Below are 20,358 nucleotides of genomic sequence, written 5' to 3'. Positions count from 1 at the left end.
ACTTTTCTCCATAGATAAATCCTTCTACCACTCTTCGCTACACCACTTTCTTACTATTATTTTTAAGCCTTATAGCCGAATATCACAAAAGTCGAAATCCCGAAGGTTCATATTGTCTGTGCTGAATTCTCCTAGCAAAACCTACTGATCTTTCTTCATCCTTTTTGATCAATTCTTTCTTTTTATAAACCCCAAACCTCTGTCGACAAAGCCACTACAAAACCCTTACCTTTTCTTCACTGTTGCAAAAAGCCGAAAACGCATAGCCTTAGGGACATAGCCGAATTCTGAGATCTCTAAGGGCTCGACTTTTGTTATCATTTAAGGGGTTAGATCTACATCAGAATCAAGTAGGAGTTAATTGGAATCATTGACCGAAGGAACCGGTGGTAATTTTTCGAACCTAATCTTTATTTCAGGTTTCAAAAAAAGTCGAAACCCCCTAGAGGCTCGTGGCTCTAAGGGTTGTTATAATTGTTTTATTTTGGTAATAGGGTGATCTAGAGGCTGCTGATTGAAGGCTTGGACAAGTGGAACGACTGGATCTAAACCTAGTCGCTAATTTCGGCAAAGGTAGGATCGCTAGTGCCTAAGGTGTTTTTGGCCGAATATGGTAAGGGGGTTAATATGTAGTTTATTTTAATAGTTAGATTAATGTGTTAGTAATCCAATTTTAGGCAGTTCGTGTGTGGATCTTGTCAGCATATCGTCCAAATAGGTGTGTAACTGACACCCTTTCATAGTCTAGATCGGCAAAAGCCGAAAAGCTGAAATACCAAAAAACTGGTATTTTGTGGACTTGCGAGTGTGCAAATGCTCGTCAGGTAAATTGATTAATGTTTTTGGTAAACTACAATGTTTAGACTGCAGAGTGCAAGATTTCTGTGCCTTCGATATTTTTGGGCTTTATGGGCCAAAATTGGGATAGTGGGCCAACGGGCCCAATTCAGTAAGAACCCTCGGTAAGTGTTTCTATTAGTACGTGAAAGGTGGGAATATGCATGAAAACCCTTAAAACTGATAAAATTACTGAAATACCTTTATAGGTGGACAATTTACAGATTTACCCCTAGGTGTGAAATTACTAATATACCCCTAGGGTTAAGGTTGACCTGAATGCATGTTTGATCGTTATTATTTATCGCATGCCATGTTAGTATTATCGATGCATGGGACCGGGATCTTGATGGAGGAAGTCTCAAACCGGCTTGTCCACGCATCGGAGGCTTTGCCTCAACTTATCGATAACTCAGCAGAATGCTTTAATCTGTGGAGTGTGGGTGGGTGGGTTGAGCTATTCCCCACATGGAGTGTAAATTTGGTGCGGTGGAGTTTAGCGGTTGGTTATAGGTGGGTTGGGCTTGCATACACGAATATGTCTGATCTGTTCTGGAATGGGCCTCTAGGCCATACTGTTATCTGAAAATGGGGCTAAGGTCCAGTTTATTGTATTCTCAAAAGGGATTCGGCCCAATACCGACTGTTATCTGAATGGGCTTAGGCCCAATGGGCTTGAGCTGACTTGGGCTTTGGATAGGTTTTCCTTACACACTAAGTTTTTCAAACTCACCCCTTTCTCTTCTATCCTTGCAGGTGAGCCCTAGTTGGTAGACTTGGAGCTGGGCGGGATTCAGAATGGCCACGAAGATTAATTTCTATTTTTTTTTAAGTTTTGCATTTATTATTTTGACTATTTTTATTCTGGTTTAAGTTGTAATAATGCCGCTCTTCTTATTACTTTTATTATTTTGGGTTATTAAATTGGCTAGCTCTAGGGCGCGATTTATAAATGTTACTTATTTTCAAAATAACATGATAATCGAGCAAAGCTTGCACAATGTAAACATTTTCAAAGGAAATGAATATTTTAAATAGACTTAAACTTAATTAATTATTCGTGGACTAGTAATAGGCTTAAAGTGTGGCAATGGATATGTGCATGTCTAAGATTAGATCTGTGAAGAGCTTGGTACTTAAGCAGTCAATAGACTTACCTCCTCTTTTCTGGCTTCCTACCTGGTGCACAGCTTCCATTCACTTTAACTTAAAACAAAACATTCTTCAAACCCTAAGAAAGATTTTTGGATAAAACATAACTTATTTAGTAACATTTTCCATGTGACACGCTGAATTCGGCCGTAACGTCTGGGCTAGGTTTGGGGTGTTACATTTAGTGGTATCAGAGCCCGGTTGCAACAACTCGATTGTGGATCGGATCCAAAAAGGTTTTCAAAACTTTGAGCCCAAAGAGGGTATTTTTGAAAATTTTGATTTTTGAAAACAAATTTTTTGTTGAAAGGAGATAATTTCCAAACCTGTTTTCTTTAAACCAAAGGTGTGAGAAATGGATTTCAAAAAGGCCTAAATCTTTTGAGTTTGTCTGAAAACTGATGAGGTAGCACACTAAATCCCCGGCACCAAGTCTGTAAGTATCTTTCTTTTTTATATACTGAACTGTATTGTAGATAGTACTATAGATAATGTAGCATTAAGGCTACAAAACTGAGACTGTAGGGTAAACTAAGCCCTAGGGAATTGAGACAGTAGCTAAACTGCGGTCGCACGAGAACAACTATGAAAATTTATCTGTTCATAAGATATTCTGTAATAAACAGTGGAAACAGTAAACTAATAGCATAAAATTTGTAATCAGATAAATCGATATGAGTACGAGAACTACTCGGGGAAGAGGCCGTGGTCGAGGCCGAGGTAGTACTCAAGCTGGACTTCGTCTTCGGAACACATACCAGCTGGAGTGGCACGACCACCACCGGTGGATGAAAATGGGTCGTATGATCAGGCCGTATGATTGGACCGCGGGGGACGACGCTCTATCCCAGGCCATGTTAAGAGTTTTGGAAAGGGTCGTCGGAGCTAATGTAGGGCCCATGAGTCGGGGGTCCATTTCTAAGTGACTCCGGGCCAACAGAGCAGAGGTTTTTAGGGGTATATCTGGAGTAGCCCCAAATGTGGTGAGTCTCGGCCGGAAGCCACGGAGCGATTATGGATGACCCGGACCGCCAAGGGAATGTAAGGTTAAAGGGCGGTGCCATTCTCATGGACGAGGCGTATCAGTGGTGGATCACTGTGAGAGAGGGTACCCCAGCTGAGAGGGTAACTTGGGAGTTATTCAAGCAGTCCTTCAAGGCGAAATATGTCAGAGCTAGCTATGTGGATGCACGAAGAAAGGAATTCCTGAACCTGACCCAAGGTAGTAAAACCGTTGCTGAATATGAGGCAGAGTTTCTGCGATTGAGCCGGTACGCTAGTGGCATTGTCTCCACTAAATATGAGTGCAGTGTTCATTTTAAGGATGGCCTCAGGGATGAGCTAAGGGTGCTCATAGCTTCGCAGAGAGAGCGCAATTTTGCTGCATTGGTAGAAAAGGCTAAGATAGCCGAAGAGGTGAAGCAAGCCGAATGAAAGAACCGTGACAGGGATTGAAACTGATTCAGGAGGGATGCTGCAAACTAAAATGTTAAGAGAGCTAGGATGGAGGAACCAGTTCGAGTATTTCCGGTGAACACAGTTAGACCACAAGCTTGTGGAGATTGTGGTAGAATGCATCTAGGGGAATACTGGAAGCGTTCTGGGGCTTGTCTTCATTGTGGATCAAAGGAACATAGGATCAGGGATTGTCCTAGGAGGCCAGCTCAGACTGAAGTGGCTGAACAAGGGGTTATGCAACCTGTCCAACCAGCGCTAGGTGGACCGCCGCCACCGAGAGGTCGTGGCCAAGGTCGCGATGGTAATAGCCGTGGACGTGGGGCACCTGGCAGGGGTACTGTTAATGCTGAGGCTCGTTAGCTAGCTTTGGTATATGCTGCTCGTCGCCGCTAGGAGGGCGACGCACCTGATGTAATAACTGGTACATTTTTTATCTCTGGCGTACCTTATACTGCTCTGATAGATGTGGGGTCAACTCATTCATACATTGCATGTGACATTTCTGGGGCGTTGGGTGTTCACTTTGAGGAGACTGTGTGTAGGGTAACTCTGATAAGTCCTTTAGGTCACTCGGTTATAGTAGAGAAACTCTTTAGGGAGGTGCCTTTAGAGACTCAAGGTAGGATTTTCTATGGAGACTTGATGGAGTTACCGTTCGGAGAATTCGATTTGATCCTAGGGATGGATTGGTTGACCAAGCATAGGGCAATGCTGGATTGTGCAGCTAAGAGAATGGTGTTAAGGACTATTGAGGATGAAGAGGTAATGATTATTGGAGAACGAAAAGATTACTTGTCCAATGTGGTATCGGCTTTGAGGGCTGAGAAACGGATGCGTAAAGGATGTGAGGCATATTTGGCTTTTGTAAGCCAAGTTGAAACTGAGGATCTAACTGTGGAGACCGTCAGAACTGTTAGGGAATTCTGGGATGTTTTCCCAGAAGAACTTCCTGGATTACCTCCGAATCGGGAAGTTAAATTTGGAATCTATTTACTGCCTCGAACATCTCCAGTATCCATTGCACCCTATAGGATGGCACCGAAAGAGTTAGTGGAACTGAAAGCTCAAATCCAAGAGTTGTTGGATAGAGGCTTCATTAGACCTAGTGTGTCTCCATGGGGAGCACCGGTACTGATTCGTGGTAGTTTTCATCGATGATATTCTGGTATATTCAAAAATCGAGGAGAAGCATGAGAAGCATCTACGTATTGCGCTACAAGTGCTGAGAGAGAAGCAACTGTATGCGAAGTTTAGTAAGTGTGAATTCTGGTTGTGAGAAGTGGCTTTTCTAGGTCATGTGGTTTCTACTGAAGGAATTAGAGTGGATCCTAGGAAAATTGAGTCAGTTCTGGGATGGAAACCACCGAAGTCAGTATCGAAAATTCAGAGTTTACTGGGTTTGGCAGGCTATTACTGAAGGTTCGTAGAGGGATTTTCTCTGATTGCTGCACCATTGATGAAACTGTTAAGGAAAGGGGTAGAATTTGTTTGGACTAAGAAACAACAAAAAGCTTTTGACCATTTGAAAAAGGTATTGACTGAAGCACCAGTGTTGATTCAACTGGAGTCTGGGAAGGACTTCACTGTGTACAGTGATGCGTCGCATGTGGGGTTAGGATGTGTACTGATGCAAGAGGGTAAGGTGGTCGCTTATGCTTCGCGACAACTTAAGCCTCATGAAGCGAACTACCCTACGCACGATTTAGAGCTAGCAGCAGTGATCTTCGCGTTGAAAATCTGGAGACATTACTTATATAGAGAAAAGTGTATCATATACACAGACCATAAGAGCCTAAAGTATCTGTTGACTCAGAAGGAGTTAAACCTTAGGCAACGAATATGGGTAGAGTTGCTTAAGGATTACGACTGTTCGATTGAGTACCACCCAGGTAAGGCTAACGTGATGGCTAATGCGTTGAGTCGAAGGGTTGTTACTGATTTGAGAGCCTTGTTTGTACGTTTGAGTCTGTTCGACGATGGAAGTCTATTGGCAGAATTGCAAGTGAGGCCTACTTGGACTGAGCAGATTAAAGAAAAATAGTTGAAGGATGATTGGTTAGTTCTTCGATTTCGGCAAGTTGAGAATAGTGAGAATGAGGATTTTGGACTGAACACTGACGGAGTTCTGTGCTTTTGTAGAATAGTTTGTATTCCGAAAGACCCTGAATTGAGGCGGTTAATTTTAAAGGAGGCTCATGGTGGACCCTGTGCCATGCATCCTGGAGGGAATAAGTTATATCGAGATCTATGAGAGGTGTGCTGGTGGCCTGGACTAAAACGGGAGGTGACTGAATTTGTTGGGAAATGTCTGACGTGCTAGCAAGTTAAGGCCGAGCACCAATTGCCTTCTGGATTACTGCAACCGGTGAAAATTCCACTATGGAAGTGGGAGAGAGTAACTATGGACTTTGTCAGTGTGCTACCTTTGACACCCACCAAGAAAGATTCTGTGTGGGTAGTTGTGGATAGGTTAACAAAATCTGCACATTTCATACCGGTTCGTACTGATTACTCACTGTAAAAATTGGCCAGGTTGTATGTGGCAGAGATAGTACGACTGCATGGAGTGCCAGTGTCGATTATTTCTGATCGAGACCCTAGGTTTACATCTCAGTTCTGGAAAAAGTTGCAGGAGGCATTGGGTACACGATTGGATTTTAGTACTGCTTTTCATCCTCAGACGGATGGACAGTCGGAAAGGGTTATTCAAATTTTAGAGGATATGTTAAGAGGTTGTATCATCGATTTTCGTGGTAGTTGGGAGGACTACTTGCCATTGGCGGAGTTTGCATACAACAACAACTACCAAACAAGTATTCAGATGGCTCCATATGAGGCTCTTTATGGGCGGAGATGTCGTACGCCTACGTGTTGGACGGAGTTGGGTGAACGACAAGTGCTTGGACCGGAGTTAGTGGCAGATACTGAAAGTAAGGTTAAGTTGATAAGAGATCGATTAAAGGAGGCATCTGATAGACAAAAGTCGTATGCGGATTTAAAGCGCAAAGAGATTGAGGTCGCTATTGGGGATATGGTTTTCTTGAAGGTTTCACCTTGGAAGAAGATCTTGAGGTTCGGCAAGAAAGGCAAATTGAGTCTGCGATTTATAGGGCCTTACCGGGTTCTTAAATGGGTAGGGCCAGTAGTGTATCAGTTAGAGTTAACATTGGAGTTGGACAGAATCCATGACGTCTTTCATGTGTCTATGTTTAGGCGATATCGATCCGATCCTTCACATGTTTTGCCAGTGGAGGAGATTGAAGTAAAGACTGATTTGACCTTTGAGAAAGATCTCGTGCAAATTGTGGATAGAGAGGTTAAAGTTCTAAGAAGGAAGTCGGCCTTGCTAAAAAGTACTGTATGTAATCATGGAAGGGAAGAGGCTACTTGGGAGTCAGAAGAGACTATGCGTCAACAATACCCTCAATTATTTGGATCAGGTAAATTTCGAGGCCAATATTTTCTTAAGGGGGTACAGTTGTAATGCCCCAATTTTCGGGAATTCTGTGGATGTTGGTAAATTTTAAATTTTTGGTGTTCTGTCTGCTTGGCGTAGATTTAATTAGGTTAGTGGGCCCCTAGAAGGACCAAGCTTAAGTTAAAACCCGGTAATCTTAATTACTTTTGATTTCATAGGAAGAAGGGGTTTTGATTAATTGGGCTTTTAAGTATTAATTGGGTAAAAATTAAACACAAGGAAGTAGGTGGCAAAGTGGCATGTGACACCACTGGGGAGGCTATAAAGGTGGTGTGTGGATGCTAGGGAGAACCAAGGTTCAAGTCATAATGAAAACATATTAAGAGAATTATTTTTATGGTTGGAAAGGGTAAGTAATGGAACTCAAGTGAAAGACTGTCAGGAGGAGTTTAAATTCCTCAAGGGATTGAGTAAGGAGGGGATAAGGGAGACGATTTAGGAGTTGATTATGGAGAGCAGTATTGGCCGAATGGTGGACTCTTAGGGAGCAAGAGTTGGCTGGCCAAGGGTTTGCTTAGGGGGAAAATTACGGCTAGGTTAAATGCCAAGTATAAATTCGACATTCAGGGGTAAGTGTGCCATTTTTTCTGACCATCTTTCCTCCTCCTCTTTTCTTTTCTTTTTCTCTCCATCTACCTTCTCCTCTTCTTTTCTTTATAGCCAAATCCTTCTACCACTCTTCCCTATACCACTTCCTTACTATTATTTTTAAGCCTTATAGCCGAATATCACAAAAGCCGAAATCCCGAAGGTTCATATTGTCTTTGCCGAATTCTCCTAGCAAATCCTACTGATCTTTCTTCATCCTTTTTGATCAATTCTTTCTTTTTCTAAACCCCAAACCTCTTTCAACAAAGCCACTACAAAACCCTCACTATTTCTTCACTGTTGCAAAAAGCCAAAAACGCATAGCCTTAGGGACATAGCTGAATTCTGAGATCTCTAAGGGCTTGAATTTTGTTATCATTTGAGGGGTTAGATCTGCATCAGAATCGAGTAGGAGTTAATTGGAATCATTGACCAAAGGAACCGGTGGTAATTTTTCGAACCTAATATTTATTTCATGTTTTACAAAAAGTCGAAACCCCCTAAAGGTTAGGGATACTGTCGAATTGGGCTTGTGGCTCTAAGGGTTGTTATAATTGTTTTATTTTGGTAATAGGGTGATCTAGAGGCTGCTGATCGAATGCTTGAACAAGTGGAACGACTGGATCTAAACCTAGTCGCTAATTTCGGCAAAGGTAGGATCGCTAGTGCCTAAGGTGTTTTTGGCCGAATATGGTAAGGGGGTTAATATGTAGTTCATTTTAATAGTTAGATTAACGTGTTAGTAATCCAATTGTAGGCAGTTCGTGTGTGGATCTCGTCAGCATATCATCCAAACAGGTGTGTAACTGACACCCTTTCATAGTCTAGATCGGCAAAAGCCGAAAAGCCGAAATGCCGAAAAATTGGTATTTTGTGGACTTGCGAGTGTGCGAATGCTCGTGAGGTAAATCGATTAACGTTTTTGGTAAACTACAATGTTTAGACTGCAGAGTGCATGATTTCTGTGCCTTCGATATTTTTAGGGTGGGCCACAGTAAGTGTTTCTGTTAGTACGTGAAAGGTGGGAATATGCATGAAAACCCTTAAAACTGATAAAATTACTGAAATACCTTTATAGGTGGACAACTAATAGATTTACCCCTAGGTATAAAATTACTAATATACCCCTAGGGTTAAGGTTGACTTGAATGCATGTTTGACTGTTATTATTTACTGCATGCCATGTTATTATTATCTGATGCATGGGACTGGGATACTGATGGAGGAAGTACTAAAAGTGGCTTGTCCACGTCTTCGAGGCTTGCCTCAACTTATCGATAATCGAGCAGCAATCTTGCCGCAATTTGTGGAGTGTAGGGTGGGTGGGTTGAGCTATTCCCCACATGGAGTGTAGGGCTGGTACGGGTGGAGTTTAGCGGTTGGTTATAGCCTGGGTTGGGCTTGAATACACGAATATGTCTGATTTGTTCTGTAATGGGCCTCTGGGCCATACTGTTATCTGAAAATGCGGCTAAGGTCCAGTTTATTGTATTCTGAAAAGGGCTTCGGCCCAATACCCACGGTTATCTGAATGGGCCTAGGCCCAATGGGCTTGAGCTGACTTGGGCTTTGGATGGGTTTTCCTTACACACTGAGTTTTCCAAACTCACCCCTTTCTCTTCCATCCTTGCAGGTGAGCCCTAGTTGGTGGACTTGGAGCTGGGCGAGATTCAGAGTGGCCACGAAGATTAATTTCTATTTTTTTTTTAAGTTTCGCATTTATTATTTTGACTATTTTTATTCTTGTTTAAGTTGTAATAAGGCTGCTCTTCTTATTACTTTTATTATTTTGGGTTATTAAATTGGTTAGCTCTAGGGCGCGGTTTATAAAAGTTTCTTATTTTCAAAATAACACGATAACTGAGCAAAGCTTCCGCAATGTAAACGTTTTCAAAGGAAATGAATATTTTAAATAGACTTAAACTTAATTAATTATTCGTGGACTAGTAACAGGCTTAAAGTGTGGCAATGGATGTGTGCATGTCTAGGATTGGATCCGTGAAGAGCTTGGTATTTAAGCAATCCAACAGACTCACCTTCTTTTTTCTGGCTTCCTACCTGGTGCACAGCTTCCATTCACTTTAACTTAAAACAAAACATTCTTCAAACCCTAAGAAAGATTTTTGGATAAAACATAACTTCTTTAGTAACATTCTCCATGTGACACGCTAAATTTGGCCGTAACGTCTACGCCGGGTTTGTGGTGTTACAGCACATAGTCATGTCACTTGACTGTGCGTCACACACGGCTGAGACACATGCCGGTGTCTCTGCCCGTGTGGACAAAAATAGGCTATTTACCAAGCCATCTTTTTCACCCAAATATACATACATATATACAATCCAAATGGCACATAATATTGCATAAATAGGAATTCAACCAACCTCAACCAAGCATAATTCATACCATGTCAATACCATCAACTACAAGCCATACAAGTACCACAATTTGCTATTCAATTTTACACCAAATTCACATTCTCCATTCACTTAACTAGTTAACTTCATATATGTACTTTCATTTATACATCACTTTACCTAAATCACAAGCATACCAATTCTCAATTATCAACTATATGATACTCAAATTACCAATTCACAAACAACCATACACCATAAGTATTTCGTATATCAATTACCAAATGCATAACAAAGGTCATTTGCACATATATATACATCACCAAATATACCAAAATAAGCCAACTCTCATGGCTATACACAAAACCAAACACTTAACATTTACAAACCAATTCAAATGGCTAAATTTATCACCAAACAATAAACCAAAATGACCATAATTCCTAAACATGCCATATAACCAAAACATAAATTCAAAAGTACCAAACTGATAGCTTGATAGGGTGATAAGGTCACCGATGACTCCCAAAACTGAGCTAGCTTCGATATTCACTATAAAACACGGAAAAATAAACAGAGTAAGTAGTAAAGCTTAGTAAGATCATATGCTAAATAAGTAAAACTTGCCAACCAACAATTCAATAACATAAACATCATATATTACAATCCAAACTTGGAGCATATCTAAACATATATATATATATATTCAATCCAAAGATTAAACACAATTGTCATTAACTTCCTAAATTCAATGATTTTTAGTTCACGTACATACCTGTACAATATCGTATCGATGTCATTCTCTTCCATATCTTTGATATACCCATTGAACCATTTGGAATACTATCGGATACTCGGGAATCCTGCACCCTAAGTACCAATATATAGCCGAAGCCATCTCATTCTCATATCTCATATAATGCTCACTCTCGAGCTATCAGCAGGTCTTCTCACACAAGCTGACGGTCATGACGTAGCTACATGGTGTTGCTTACACAAGCTGACGATAATCCGCAGCACATGCCAGATAACTCTATAACAGCCCAATTTTGGGCCTAGTCAGAATAGTGGCTTCAAGGCCACAAATCTGAGATCAAAAAATTATTTTAATGTTATTTTACGTGTTATAGAATAATTATATGGATGTTTGAAAATTTTCATGAATTAATTTAAGCGATTGTATGCTTAATTTTGAAAAAAGGACTAAATCGCATAAAGTATAAAAGTTTTGTTCTAGTAGCTAAAGGTGTTAATTAGCTATGGAATATTAAAATAGAGGTTCTTATTAAGAAAATAGAGAAATATTAATGTGGTGGCTGAATATGGAGACAAAAACCATGAAAAGTCAATGGTTTGTTGGCATTAGGTGACAAAATTCGACTATAGGAGGTTGAAATTTTCAGCAACTTTAGACCCTTGGAAGTAAGTGATTTTGATGGTCATTTTTGTTGATTTCTATGTTTTTGGAACCCTTATAACTTAATCTAGCTAATGAAGGGACTATTTTACAAAATGGTTGAAAGTCTAGGGTTTTTCCATGAGAATATTCATATGTTTTGCTCCATTTTTATGGATGAAAATGAATATTGGTTGTTAAATAAACAACTTTTGTTAAATGATTTTCATGAAAACACCTAAAATGGGCCATTTTGTAAAAATTGTTAAGTAGGTGGTAAATGTGTGAAATAATGGAAAATGTGGGCTGCTATAAGCATGAAAAAGGTTCAACTATGCATGGGTAGTAATTTGAACACATTTCAATTTACGAGCCTAGGGGAAAGAGTGTAAATATGACAAAGTGTAGAGGTAAAAATGTAATTTTACCAAAAATGTAAAATTGGGCTAATTTGAGTAGCATGATGAATAAATAAATTAAATGTGTTGTTATAGATCAAAGAAGATGAAATTCAGAATTAGATCGAGGGAAAAATAAGATAATCGAGTAATTAACTTATTTCGTCATTTCATACCGAGGTAAGTTCATATGTTAATAAGCATTAAATTTGATATGTTTAAATGCTTAATCGATATCATGTATTATTTTGTATGTTATTATTGGATCTTGAATAATATAAAAATACGAGAATGTATTGAAAGATCAAATTAAGAAAAATGCAGGGTTGAGTATGATAGAATTACGACATGTTATGAATTGACGGTAAAGACCATGGTTGGACCATGGCAATATGTGTAACCGTGTAAGACCATATCTAGGATATGATGCCATACAACCATGTCTGGGACATGGCATCGACATTGCTATGTGAGCCTGTGTAAGACCATGTCTGGGACATGGCATCGTCATTGTTATGTGAGCCGGTGTAAGACCATGTCTGGGACATGGCATCGGCATTGTTATGTAAGCCAGTGTAAGACCATGTATGGGACATGACATCGACATGAGGCATCGTGTAAGACCATAGCTAGGCTATTGGCATCAGTATGAAATTTCCATGTAAGACCATGTCTGGGACATGGCATTGGTATGATACATCATGTACAAGTTTTCCTGAGTATCCTTAGTATCCCAAGAGGTTTAACGGGTAAATCCAAAGATTATGTCAAAGAAATGACAAGGTATGATCATGTTGAAAGGGTACAGGTATGTGCGCAAAATTCATGAGTAATGAGTTCAATGTATATGGGACATTTGGTAAGAATGTAAATGAGTAAGTCCTTCCTATGAAAATGATCTTGTGATGACCTTGTGATTATAAGTCTGTACTTATGATGTATAAATAGGTGGTAAACTTGATTGGTGATCATGTGTGTGGCTTTTAGGCTAAATTAAATTGAGACATGATAAGTTTAAGTTTTGTTGTTGATGTATAGGTTAAATTGGCCAATGAATGGCATGTAAATATTTGATAATGACTAGCTATTGGAATGGCCAGTTAAAGACATGCTTTGGTATTATGTATGATTAAATGGATGTTAGTACAAAGAAATCATGAAATAGTAAAGTTAGCAATAAAATAGTTCTGGACAGGAGCAATTGTATAACTTTGAACAATCACCAAAAATTTTGGAAATTGAATTAGAAGTTGAATAAGATATGTAATTAAATCTTATTTAGTATAGTTTCACTTTGAAGAAACACTGTAAGTAAAAGAATTTCATATTATGAGATGTTTTAATTTTTGTGGGACAAGGTTAGGATGAATTCAGAATCCCCTGTTCTAACTTTGGAAAATCATTAAAAATAGTATAAAAATAATTATGAGTTATAATTTATATTTTTTAAATTCTTAATGAATTTATTTTGAAGAGAATCAAACAAGAACATCATCCGAATCCCATACAAGGAGATAATTAATTTTTAGTGAAGAAGGGTCAAAACTATCAGACAGCAGAATAGGGACGACTTTAAATAATAAACTTTACTTTAAACCAAAAATTTTGTAATTTTTATGGTAAGGGGATATGTGAATCTAGTTTCAGGGAAAATTAGCGAAACTTGATTTTGAGTTCTATAGTTCAAGATATAAATAATTTACTGACTATAACTCGCGTAGACAACTTGATATGAACATAAGTGAATAGTGGAACTTTGTGCAATAATGATTGCATTATCTTGAGAACATATTATGAGGATTGTTAAAAGCATGTTAATAAATTGTTTATTATTTACATACCTACTTACTAAGCTATATGCTTACTCTCTCTTCCTTTCCTTTTTCCTATAGTGTCACAAGTGCTAGCTCGAGTTGGAGGTCGTCGGAGATCCTATCATACTAACAAGCTATTGATGGATATCAATGATTTTCTAGCATTTTAAGTGTATGGCATGTATAGGAATTTGGTTATTGTGTACATGATATTATGAGTTGGCCTAGAATATTGGCCTATAATAATTGAAGGTCATTGTTGTATAAGGCCATTTAGTGTGGCCAATATTTGCTATGTTATAAGTCTATGATGAAGCATTACATAGATGTGCATGCTTATTTGGGTTGGATGAGTGAATGTGTGATAATTATGTGTGGAAAATACTAACTGTGAATGGTTTAGTAAGTTACATGCTATAATTAGTTAAGTGTGTGTGTGGTTGTGCATGATGAATGTGATTGATAAATAGTGTGTGAATGCCACGGTGTGGTTATTGGGATGCCTAAAAATGCCATGTTGTGTGTTGATAAACTTAGTATGGGTGTGGAAGTGTTTTTGGATGGAAAAAGGCTTGGTAAATAGCCTAACTATCATCAACATGGATGGCCACACGGCCTAGCTCATGGGCATGTCACATGGCCGTGTGACCCTAAATGGGTGATGACGTAATAAAAAGACAGTTATATGGGTGGAGGACACGGGCTTGTCCTGAGCCACACGAGCATGTGTGAACACACGGCCTACCCACATGGGCGTGTGACTCTCCAAAATATGTAAATTTTCGTAGTGTCTCAAAACTTTCAAAAGTTCTCGGTTTAGTCCCTAACCACCTCCAATGTATGTTTTGGGCCTCGTAGGCCCATATAAGGGACTTTAAGATAGAAATTGAAAAGTTTTAAATTTGAATGAAATTTTATGACTTGGAAATGTTTATATGCATGCCTTTGTGTCCGGTAACACCTCGTACCCTATTCCGTCAACGAACGTGAGTAAGGGGTGTTACAAACTCAGCCACCGGTAGGACGTACGGACCAGCACCCAAATCACTTAACACTTAATGACATGTCATTTGTATCCTAATCTATTCCTAAGGTTAAACCAGGATTTCACATTGCTGAATCTTTGTCGAACATTTCTGTAAGGTCATACTCATTAATAATACAAATATAAAGCATTTAAAACACATTTATATTAATGCTTATTAACATACGAACTTACTTCGAATACAAAAATGATGAAATAAGTCGATTAGTCCAACATTTTGTTTTTCCCCCGATCTAATTCCAAATTTCACTTTTCTTGATCTATATGTAATCAGAATTATATTATTTAACTATCATTCTATTCAATTTAGCCCCAAATGCATATTATTGCAACTTTACACTTTTGTCCCTAATATTTCAACATTTTTACAATTTAGTCCTTATCTGATAAAAACACAAATTCATGCAATTAGGTCCCTATTCATGCTAGCCGAATTCCATATAGACCCATAGCAGCCCATACTTTTCATTTATTTCACAATTTTATTATAGATTTTACACATTTCACAATTTAATCCCTAATTGACAATTTTAGTAAAAATCACTTTACAAATGTTGTTTATCTAACAACAAGCATACATTTTCTATCATCGAACATCAAAATACACCTATATTCATCAATGGAAAAACCCTAAACCTTTAACATTTTTGCAAATTAGTCCCTGTGCTAGCTAGATTAAGCTGCAACTATTTCAAAAACATAGAAATAATTAAGAAGGGGACGAAAACCATACCTAAATGGACAATAGAAGCTTGGCTAAATGTTGAATGTTCAAAAACAAAATTTTCCCTATTTTTTTGGTCAGAGAAGAACAAAAAGATGATAATATGTTTTGGTTTTATTTTTTTTAACATAATTTACTCAATTACTATTATAAGCTTTAAAAACATTAAAATTTTCACTTATACCAAGCCATGTACATCCACTATTAACATAAATGGTCAAATTACCACATAAGGACCTCCTTTTTAAATTTCTATAGCTATTAGACACCTTTAGCTAACAGAACTCAATTTTTACACTTTATGCGATTTAGTCCTGTTTATCAAATTGAGCATTTACACGATAAAATTTCTTACCAAAATTTTCACACAATTATACTATCATGTTGTAGACATTAAAATAATAACAAAAAAAATATTTTGACCTCAAATTTGTGGTCCCAAAACCACTATTATGATTTGACTAAAAATGTAACACCCCGTACCCGAGACCGTTGCCGGAGTCGAACACGAGGTGCTAACCGACTTAATTCATTTACTCTCACAGTCCAATTAAAAATTTTCCAGACGATTGGCTAACTGCGTCACTGTCACCTTAAAAATCATAACTTGAGTTCCACAACTCGAAAATCAGATTCGTAATTTTTCCCCGAATCTAGACTCATATATCCATCTACATATTTTTTTCTAAAATTTTTCGTTAGGCCAATTAGTACAGTTTATTAGTTAAAGCCTCCCCTTTTACAGGGTGCGACTACACTGACCTTCATGCATTACGATTTGGATATCTCCCTGTACAAGGCTTCAATACTGATGCTGTTTGTTTCTATAGAAACTAGACTCAAAATGGAATCTATACATATATGGCATGACTTCTAAATGTCTCTGGTTAATTTATAATGAACTTCCAAAGTCAGATCAGGGAATCTAGAAACCGTTCTGGCCCTGTCTCACGAAAACTTTAACATCTCATAATATAATGTTCATATGAATGTTTTGTTACTTTCCTACGAAAATATATTCATCAAGGTTCGATTACATAATTTATTCGCTATTTAATTCCATTCCTACTACTTTTAGAGATTTTTCACATCCACATCACTGCTGCTGCCAGCATCTATTTTTAAGGTAAACTTTACCTATTTCACGATCCTCGATGGATCAACTAGAGTTTGTCATACATATACCAAAAGTGATCATGAATAACAATTCCCATGACTAACAGTTACCAACATTTCCATACCTCTCGACGGACGACATACAAAACGATTATAATGCTATGATCAAAGTATACTTATGCCATTTTCACATGGCTATCCAAATTTACACAAAACCGAAAGGTACATGACCTACAACAAAAGGGTAGTCCTATACATTAACCAAAATATCCTCTCACTACTAGTCTATTCTATACATGCCATAAGATATTCCAAAACATAGCAGTACCAAACAGTGGATAGTGATAATGTGACTAGTTGCTGACGATCCCCGAGCCTGTAGCTTCCAAATGAGATCTATAAAACAGAGGAAACAAAGTACACGAAGTAAGCATTACAATGCTTAGTAAGTTTCAAGCAGTGTCAACAGATAACAATGAAATTATAACATAGTTGTTCGTATTTTTATTTCACTCTTCCTTCTGGCATACCATCCCTTTTTCGAATATGCACGTCTCATCATATGTAATAGGCGATAAATTCTCACTTGATGGTGACCTCTTATGATCATAGGTACATTACATATTTTACCGACTTTCCACATTGACCAAATGCACCATAATCATAGAACAGTCTTATTGCTTTACTCACATGTGCATCACATAACGACCTTGTGATTTAGTCTAAATCAAACTCAAATATAATCTCAAATACATACCTGACCAACTTAACGCATTGAACGTATTTATTACTAATTGTCACTGTGAAGTCGCATAATCTTACGCTTTACTTGAATCTTCAGCAAAATCTTTAGTTCGGGGCTTACCCGGGCAAAATCTCCACACGTAGTCATCGGGTCATTAGAGCTCGGATATAGTACGAGCACGAAGCCTACGGCCATTAATCAATGATAATATTCTCGCATAAAGCCTGCGGGGTTTTAACCCAGATATAGTACTGACACAAATGCCCTTCGGGACTTATCACATTTATACACTTTCACATCCATCACGTTGGCCACTAGGCCCTATCACATATATACACTTTCACATTCATCACATTGGCCATTCGGCCTTGTCACATATATACACCTTCACATTCATCACATCGACCATTAGGCCTTGTCACATATATATAAACTTTCACATTCATCACTTCGGCCATTAGGCCTTATCACATATATATACACTTTCACATTCATCACTTCGGCCATTAGGCCTTATCACATATATATACACTTTCACATTCATCACTTCGGCCATTAGGCCTTATCACATATATATACACTTTCACATTCATCACTTCGGCCATTAGGCCGTATCACATATGTATACACTTTCACATACCACATATACTATAATGTACAGACTTGGTCTTGGCCGAATCTACATCAATCATTTTCCAATGAACAATTCAATTTCACACCATACTACCATTTCATATTCGAATACTCAGAAACTTACAATTTCACAAATTAGAATTCAAGTATGGGTTTAATCAATAGCTTATGAGCAACTAAAACAAGTTTTATCCGTGTTTACAACAAAATCACATATTCACTACGAGCTGTTTTTCCTGAGCAATGGTCACTAAATTATTTATAACCGGAGCTACAAGGCTCCAAATCACTTGCCGTTAATTTTCCCTGAATATAGACTCGTATATCTTCCATCCATATATTTTTCAGAATTTTAGGTTTTGCCAATAAATACCAGATTTTTCTTAAAATTTCCCCTATTTCACTGTTTGACTAACCTGACCAGTCTTCACTACGAATCAAAATTATCATTGTACAGAATTCAAAGTATGTTCTATTTGATTTCATTTGAAACTAGACTCATTAAGGAGTCTAAGCATATAACTTTTATCTTGTAACCATTTTTGTACAAATTATAGTGATTTTCTTAAAATAGAACAGGGATTTCGAGTCATTCTGACCCTGTCCCACACAACTTTAAATATCTCTTTATAGGAAATTTCTTTGCTTCCACGGTCTCTTTTATAAGAAACTAGACCAACTGAGCTTTGATTACATATTTTATTCAGCCTATAATTCCACACCAACAATTTATAGTGATTTTCTAAAATTACATTACTGCTGCTGTCCAAGCAAATTATTACAATTTGCTCTTAAATTTCCAAGTCCAAACACTTATGAACTTACCATTTGAGTTTAAGACATATCATGGCCACATCATATCTTATTAAATCAACTCATTATGTCCTATTATGGTTGAATTTACTCAACGTTTAATCGCTTAAAACTTACCTCGGAAGTGGTCGACGACTAGATATCCACGGCTATTCGTTTACTTCCTCTTTTCCCCTATCCGACTTTGATCGTCTTTGCTCTTAAGCTTAAGTAAAACAATAGATTTGCTTAAGTACTTAACTAATATTATTCACTTAACAATCACATTTGGCAATCACATATCATTTAATCTATATCAAAAACAATAGATTTCAAAATGTATCATATTTATGGTCAAACATAGCAAGAAAACTAAATAGGCTTTACTAGCCACACTTAGTTCTATTATAACATAACTCCACTTACTTATATGCACATTCGGCACAAGCAAACTTCATTTCAATTTTGCCACTCTTGAACTTATCCATAATATCCTAAGTTCATTTAGTGGCTAGGCAACAATTATACAAATCAACAAGCATTTAACAACAATGTACTTAACCAATCCTTCAAGCATACATTCGGCAATATATATATATGTTAATGACGAAAACACTTAGGCCAATTCTAAAACTTCCACAAATCTTCATGCTTACATGCCATAACCGTATGATTCTTATCACACTTGGACCACAAAATGCATAAATTTCCCAAATTCTAATTACTATCATAAGCTCAATTTAGCACTCATTTAGCACTTCAACATAGCTGATTGTCATTAAGCAATTAAGCCACATCTATTCAATTTTTACCAAGCTCAACTCATCTATAATCAACCTTCAATACACTAAAGCATCAAAAACAACATCAAAAAAAAAAAAAATACAAACATCCATGACTGAATGTCATCTTCATAAATTTACAAAAACATTTGCCATGAGCTAGCTTCTATACTTGATGACCACTCCAAATATACAAAGATTTTCAATGAAAGAGCATTAACATACCTTAATCCCTTTTTCCACTACAGCCTTCTCCCACCTTTTTAGCCTTCTACTTGAAAATTTCAACTTATAAGCAAACAAATTTCATGGTTTTCCACTACATGCAGCCGGCCTCTCCTCTCTAGCTTCCTTTGCAAGAGACAAGGAAGCAAGATAGAAAATAAAAGTTGAAGTCTTTCTTTCTTCCATTCACGGCAATGGAGGGGGGGGACAACTTTTGTTTCTCCTCCCACTCCCTTCTTTTTTTATTATTCTTCCCACACATTTTAGCATAAAATGTCTATAATATGTCTTACCCCATAGCATGGCCGGCCACCATTTAGATTTTTGGCTAATTTGACATGCAAACCCTTCTTTTATACAACATGCATTAATAGGTCCTTATAGATTAACCTATCGCATTCCAAAAGTGTCACACATAAGTCCTATTACTAAATTCACATGCAATCGACTAAATCAAACCTTAAAACTTTCACACATTCATATTCACATATTTTAGACAATAGATATCATATTCAAATAATTTGGTGACTCGGTTTAGCGGTCCCGAAACCGCTTTCCGACTAGGGTCACTTTAGGGGTGTCACAACTCTCCCCCCCTTAAAGGATTTTCGTCCTCGAAAATTTCCACCGATGCATAGTTTAGGATAACGTCCTCTTATTGAATTATATTCATATAAACATTAGCTCATTGATAGCAATTGTAATTCATTATTGATTTCGCATCGATCAAAAAAAAAAATCATTTTCTTATCTTAAAACAAATACATGAACATTTCTACAAGTATGCACATATATCTCATTCTCTTTATTTCATAAG

The sequence above is a fragment of the Gossypium arboreum genome, chromosome 8 (genome assembly GCF_025698485.1).
Source record: "Gossypium arboreum isolate Shixiya-1 chromosome 8, ASM2569848v2, whole genome shotgun sequence".
In the NCBI taxonomy this organism is placed as follows: domain Eukaryota; kingdom Viridiplantae; phylum Streptophyta; class Magnoliopsida; order Malvales; family Malvaceae; genus Gossypium; species Gossypium arboreum.
Note: the sequence above shows the minus strand (reverse complement) of the source record.